Source organism: Mustela nigripes, chromosome 1 (assembly GCF_022355385.1).
Source record: "Mustela nigripes isolate SB6536 chromosome 1, MUSNIG.SB6536, whole genome shotgun sequence".
Taxonomy (NCBI): Eukaryota; Metazoa; Chordata; class Mammalia; order Carnivora; family Mustelidae; genus Mustela; species Mustela nigripes.
The window spans coordinates 201,787,452-201,793,451 of record NC_081557.1 but is presented as its reverse complement, the minus strand read 5'-3'; the positions used below and the strand labels follow the sequence as shown (position 1 = coordinate 201,793,451).

At 42.1% G+C, this 6,000-nt stretch overlaps 1 protein-coding gene across 5 annotated transcripts in view; it reads left to right on the top strand.

Annotated features, from left to right (window-relative positions):
- Window positions 1-414: 414 nt before the first annotated feature.
- INPP4B (inositol polyphosphate-4-phosphatase type II B) overlaps window positions 415-6,000 on the top strand; it is an 822,310-nt gene continuing 816,724 nt past the window's right edge. For 3 of the 5 annotated variants that reach the window (XM_059378688.1, XM_059378714.1, XM_059378679.1), the window contains exon 1: window positions 416-670. The gene's annotated coding sequence lies outside the window, so the exon portion shown is untranslated. Of the gene's footprint in view, window positions 671-6,000 lie in introns of all 5 variants that reach the window. The other 2 variants (XM_059378698.1, XM_059378706.1) reach the window with 2 other exon arrangements.

Genomic DNA, 6,000 nt, shown 5'->3' with positions numbered 1-6,000 from the left:
GGGTCACCCCTCACCGCCACTCTGCATCTGTTCTCCCCCAGCCCAAGTTGGACGACCGCCCCCGCTTGCAGAGGGTCGGGGTGCAAGGTGTCAGCTCACGGAGCAAGCGTGTTGGGTCATTTGGTGCTGGGTGGCCGGGGTACCAACTCCATCCACTCCATTAGCGAGAAGCGAGCTGCGCCAGTTGCGAGACTGTCGCTGCTGCTGCCGCCTTTATTGGCGGTTGCTGGTGACATTGGGAGGAGACCGCTCGGAACAAGCGGAGGAGGAGGAAGAGGAGCAGGGAGGGAGGGGGTGGGGGGGAGAAAGTAGCAATTGTGCCAGGGGGCGTGTGAGCAGCCGGAGAGGCAGCCGCGCTGGTGACAACTTCTCCTGGGCGCGCGCGGCGCGGCGGGCGGGAGGGCGGGGAGCGAGCGCCGAGCGCGGCCGGAGCCGGGCGCCTGAGGGAGCCGCGGGAGCCTCAGGGAGCCGCGGCCCGCGCCCTGCGCCGCCGCCGCCGCGGCCGCCTGCTCGCTTCCTCCGGGTTCTCAGCCCCGGGTGCTGAGGCTCGGGTCTATAAATAGCAGGTTACAGCTCCTGCTCCGCGCGCACACGCTCACAAGCGAACGCAGGAAAGTCAGGCTAAAAGTGTCTGCTGCTGCTGCCGCCCCCCACTCCGCCTCCGGGAGAGGTAATTATCCGCCCGGGATCTGAGGGCTCGGTGGGGATTTTTGCAGGGTGGTGTGGGTGATGGTGGGTGATTCGAGAGGCGTTGGAGCGGGTCTGAGAGCGCGGGGACACGTCCTGGCGGGGGGAGCTGTCTGTTTTGCATGAAGTTTCCCAGTCTCCCTGCCTCGGTAGCCCCTCCAGCCCTGTCGCCGGCGGGTAGGATGAGCTGTCTCTCCTCGGTGGCCGGGGTACCTCTGTCACCGCGCTTGCCCTGCCGCCGAGCGCCCCTCGGCACGGCGAGCGCGTGGGTTCACCCTCTCGCTTGCACTCACACTCTGTGGGCCCGGGGTAACTCTGAGCTCCGGCCTCGTCGACCTTCCAGGGCTGCGCCCACCTGCGCAGTCCTTTTAGAGAGGCCACGGTGGCCCGGGGTTCTCTCTCAACCCCATCCCGGCCGCGCCAAGCTGACGCCACCGGCCTCAGAAGTCGGCTTTAAGGCTAGGGGTGGGGTGGTGGCGGGAGCGAGGGTGACTGGCCCTGAGGTTTCAGTTGCCCCATGTCCTGGGTTTTCCTAAGGAGCCCTTCTCCGTGACCACCCCCATCCTACGCCCCGCAACTCATTCCGGCAGAGAAGCCCGGCCCGTCTCCTCTTAGCCGAGGTGCATCCCTTGTCCTACCCCAATGAGGTCTCGCTGATAGGGTTAGAAAGCGAGGGCCTGGGGTGAGAGCATTGGGAAGGAGGGTGGTGGTGGTGCGGTCATTGTCCGGAGTCCGAAAACTGCGCTGCTGACTCCGCAACCTCCGGCGGGGAGGGCCCAGGCCGGAAGGGTGTCTAGGAGCCAGGGCTGGTTCCTGAGTGGACTTTCAGGCTTGTAGCTGGGAGGGAGATGAGGATGCTGGATCTACACATACCTGTTTTTGCCCCTCCCTGTGCCTCTGAAATCTCTTTTCTTTTGGGGGGTGGTTTCTGTCCCTGAGGACACAGTGAAGAGGGACCCGCTGTTTTCTGTTTGGGGACAGGAGATTTTATGAGGGTAAGGGTGCGCATCTTGATTGGGTTGCTGTTGCTGCTGCTGCACAAAACTTACTGGAAAAACCTGAGAGGGTTTTCTATTACTCCTGTTTTAGTGGTGCAGATTCGCTCCTTTGCCTCTTTTTTTTTTCCTTCTCTGGAACCAGCCCCCCCCCCCCCCGCCCCCTTTCTGAGATGTGTTGTTTGAGGTCATTACCTTTTATGACTCCAGGTGTTACATTTTGCATATCTCCTTCCCCTCAGTGAGACAGAACTTGTTTATAAAGGTGTGAGTTTATAAAATAAGTAAAAGCCCAGAAAACAGAGGATAATTTCGTCGTTTTCCCCGCAAGGTGGGCACTCTATAGCCCTTTTATAGATGTAAAACTATATTTCAAAGACCTTACTTGTAACAGGAATTTTCTTAATGGGTCCTGGACCAGACGTGGTAGTAATCTGACTTACTGCTAAAGCAGCATATGAGGTACAAGGGATCACCAACAGGGCAGCTGGCTGAAAATGTTTCAAGAAGTTGAGTAAAAAGGGGACTGGGCAAGTGGGCTTTGTCTCACTTAGTAGACAGAGAAGTACATTATCTTGTGTTTCAATATGTTCCAGTAAAACATTGATAATAAGTCAGAGTAAATGATTAATTGGTTTGTGATAAGTATGTGGGTGTTAAAAATTAAACCTCTTACATTTATAGTAATGTAAAATGTTACTGCCATGGAATGCTTTTTCAGCCTCTTTCTTTAAAATGTGATCTAGAAGATTGTCCTTGAAAGGTTATGAAATTTACATGTGGAGAGAGTCTAAATGTTCACTGTCATTAAGAAACGTATGTGCTGATTGAATTATGGATCTTATTTTGGATGAATATTCTCTTTGATTAGGCAAATCAATATTTATTTGTGATAAACTAATGACCAGTTAGAATGTACATATTTGTAACCGTGTTTTGCTTTTGATCTTTCCATAAACATAAGAAAACCCAGATAGACCAAGGGAGATAGTCTTCTCCCTCTAGTTGTTCAAAGAAGCACATGGTCAAAGTTACAGGCAGAGAATACTTTTAAAATGTTGAATTTGAACTTTACTTTGGGAGTGCCAGTTGACTGAATGACTTCATTTATCATAAACTTTTTGTGAAAAGACTCAAACTCATCAGTTAAATTTATAAAACAATGTATTATATTTTAGTTGCATGAAATGGAAAGTCATTAAGCTTGGACGAAAACCCAGATATTTGTTTTAAATTGTGTGAATTGGGAGTAATTCGTTTCTTTTTTGAGACATGGAAGTTTCTTTTAGTACAAGTAATACAAGTCCCTACATGGGTAGCAGAGTTAACTTTTACTACTTGGAGGTAAAACCCAAGAGAGCAATTCTCCTAAAGATACAGAAAAAAAATGCAAACTGCTCTCATATTTCTTAGCAACCAACTAGATTTCTGTTTCTGGGTAAGTATCTGACATCTGAGAATACAAAGTTAAAAGAATTATAAAATCATAATTAGTGAGTAAAATGCTCACTGCCTGTGGTGCATAATCAATGAGTCTTGGAACACTGAAAAAATAAAATTGAATTTAAAAAAATGCTTATTGAATATCTATTACATATTCTTATTTCAGTATGCAATTCCAGTATGTCTAATATTAGACATACCAATATCATGATTTTTGTAGTCTTTGTGGAATATGTTTTTGCCTTTTATAACCATGGGGTTTCTAATAGATAGAGATGTGCTGTTTTAAATAATCTCAAGTTAAATGTAATGTTCATTTCAAAGCTATGTCTTTCTCTTCTGTATTCTCTAATTTTTAAACATGTCTTATCTTTCTAAAGCCTTAGGGAATTTGCTTCATAGGCCATTTTGTTACTACTTATTTTATGTTGAGTTAGAAATTCTTGATTATAGACCTTAAGACACACTCTTAAGTATACATACGTTCATATTCAAGCTTAAGAAATGAGGCTATTAGATAAATAATTTCAGCTTAAATATTTATTTTTAGATGCATCCAAATGATGATATTACAATCGCATTTGTGTGTGTGTGCATGTGTGTATGCGTGTGTGTGTGTGTGTGTAAATACACATAACCTTGCTTTTCCAAAACTTTAAATGCAGTATGTACCTAGAAAACACACTAAGATCTGTAAGAAAATTCTAAGGAATCTTCAGAGTCTCAGGCATAATTGTCATTTGAATCAGGATTTGTTAGTTCCTTCGCTTTATACCTTTTTACTACCTTGTAGATTAACAGGAGAATTTTTAAAATGTTGTTGAAATTTTATAGTAATATGATTAATATAATATAATATAATTTATGTTGTGTATATATCTGCAACTGCAGTGTTTTTCCTTATATCAGGCATAGTTGTAATCACTGTCTTAGTTTCTGGAATTATCTTGTTATAGACCATATACCATAAGGCCAAGGGAATATCTAGAAGTTACAACTTAAGACATTTTACTCAATTGTAAATTTACTGAACATTGAGATGTCATAATAAATGTAATCCCAACATAGTGTGAAGAATTGGATTTCAATATAATATGTGTTCTTAAGTCATATTTTCCAAATTGAGTTTCTCAAATTGCGATATTTTGAGTAAATCTTTCTTCTGCCTTGGGCAGGCATATCAACTAGGTTTCTTGAGTATGTGGTGAAGACCTCAAAATAGCACTAAGAGCCTCAAAGTAGCCTTAATAGAACTAAGTGAAATAGACTTGGCAGTAGTCACTTGGTTAAGCTGATTAAAGGAAATCTTGAGAAGTTTTCTAGATCATGTGGCTTTGATCAAAGATTCCTTTGAGAATTATCCAAATTAAGATTTTGAGGCGATGGAGGTAACACTTCCCTTAATGGAAAAATTCTTCTGTCTTTCTTTCCCTCACTTTCTCCCTTCTTTCTTTCTCCTGTGTTTCTTTTCATCCATTTGTCTATCATCTATTTTTATGTGACCTTGTGGTTATTAAAATGAATCAGTGCAAAAGGCCTAATGTTGAAGTCACTGAATGACATTCTGTATTGTCCACATTTCCAAGGATGGAAAATGTTTATAGGATATACAGGAAGCCTTAATACTCATGCTGATTTTAAATTACTGGAGTAACGTCAACATTGAAATCTCTAGTTTGATCTTATGAGATCAAACTAAAAATAGAACTCTTAAAAATTTCCATATATTGTTTTAAAGATTTTCTATGTATTTATTTGACAGAAATCACAAGTAGATGGAGAGGCAGGCAGAGAGAGAGAAAGGGAAGCAGGCTCCCTGCTGAGCAGAGAGCCCGATGTGGGACTCAATCCCAGGACCCTGAGATCATGACCTGAGCCGAAGGCAGCGGCTTAACCCACTGAGCCACCCAGGCGCCCCTACATATGTTGTTTTAAATATATCTTTCATTTGTAAATTTTAAGTACTTCAGAAGGAGAACCTGAGATTTTTATGTTTCTCAAAAAGGTGTGTGATTCTGAAAAAGCTAAGTAAAATGGTTTAAAGAAACCCTCTGATTATTTTTCACTATGAAAAAACTTAATTGAGAGAAATATGAGTCTTTCACTTTTCACTTAAGTTCTTAAAATAGGTAGTTATGTGTATTAAGTAGACCAAACTGGGGACTACAATTGCAAAATACAATGAAGCAAATAAAATATACTACCTTAGGACAGTAAAATAATCTATAGCAATCCTTCCTTTAGTCTTTCAAATGATCTCATTTCATTTTTATGGGGATTTATTTTTTTAGTCAAAAGATCGAGATGACCTATAGTGATTAGCTTAACTGAAACACAAAGAAATTATTCACCTCTAGGAAAATAAGGTAGAACTATAAACCAGTGGCATCTGAAATTGAAATTATAACCTGTAGATGAGGTGAGATTATAGTTATGTCCTTAAGAAAGCTTGTGAATATCTTTAGTGATTTTTTAACATCCTGTGATGCCTTTTCAAACATCTTCATATGTCGAACTTGCCAGCTAAACACATATTCCATCTAGCTCATCAGCATATATCACATGCATAATAGAATATGTTGCATACTGGGTGAACAGTATTAAAAATAACATTAAAAAAACCAGACATTTCATGTCTTCATTAACAAAACCTGTAGTTTTTTTATATTTACTAATCTAATCAGACCTTTCTTACATGAATTTATAAGACAGGGCTGATTTTATGGTATGTGTAATTTCATTTATTTTAAAAGTCTTCTTATATTGAAATAATTATAAATAAATATGCTTCCAATCTATCTTTCTGGATAAATTTGCTTCAAAACAGAGCATTTCCACTTTCCTGAAGACATCCATTGTGCATTTGGAGTTAAAA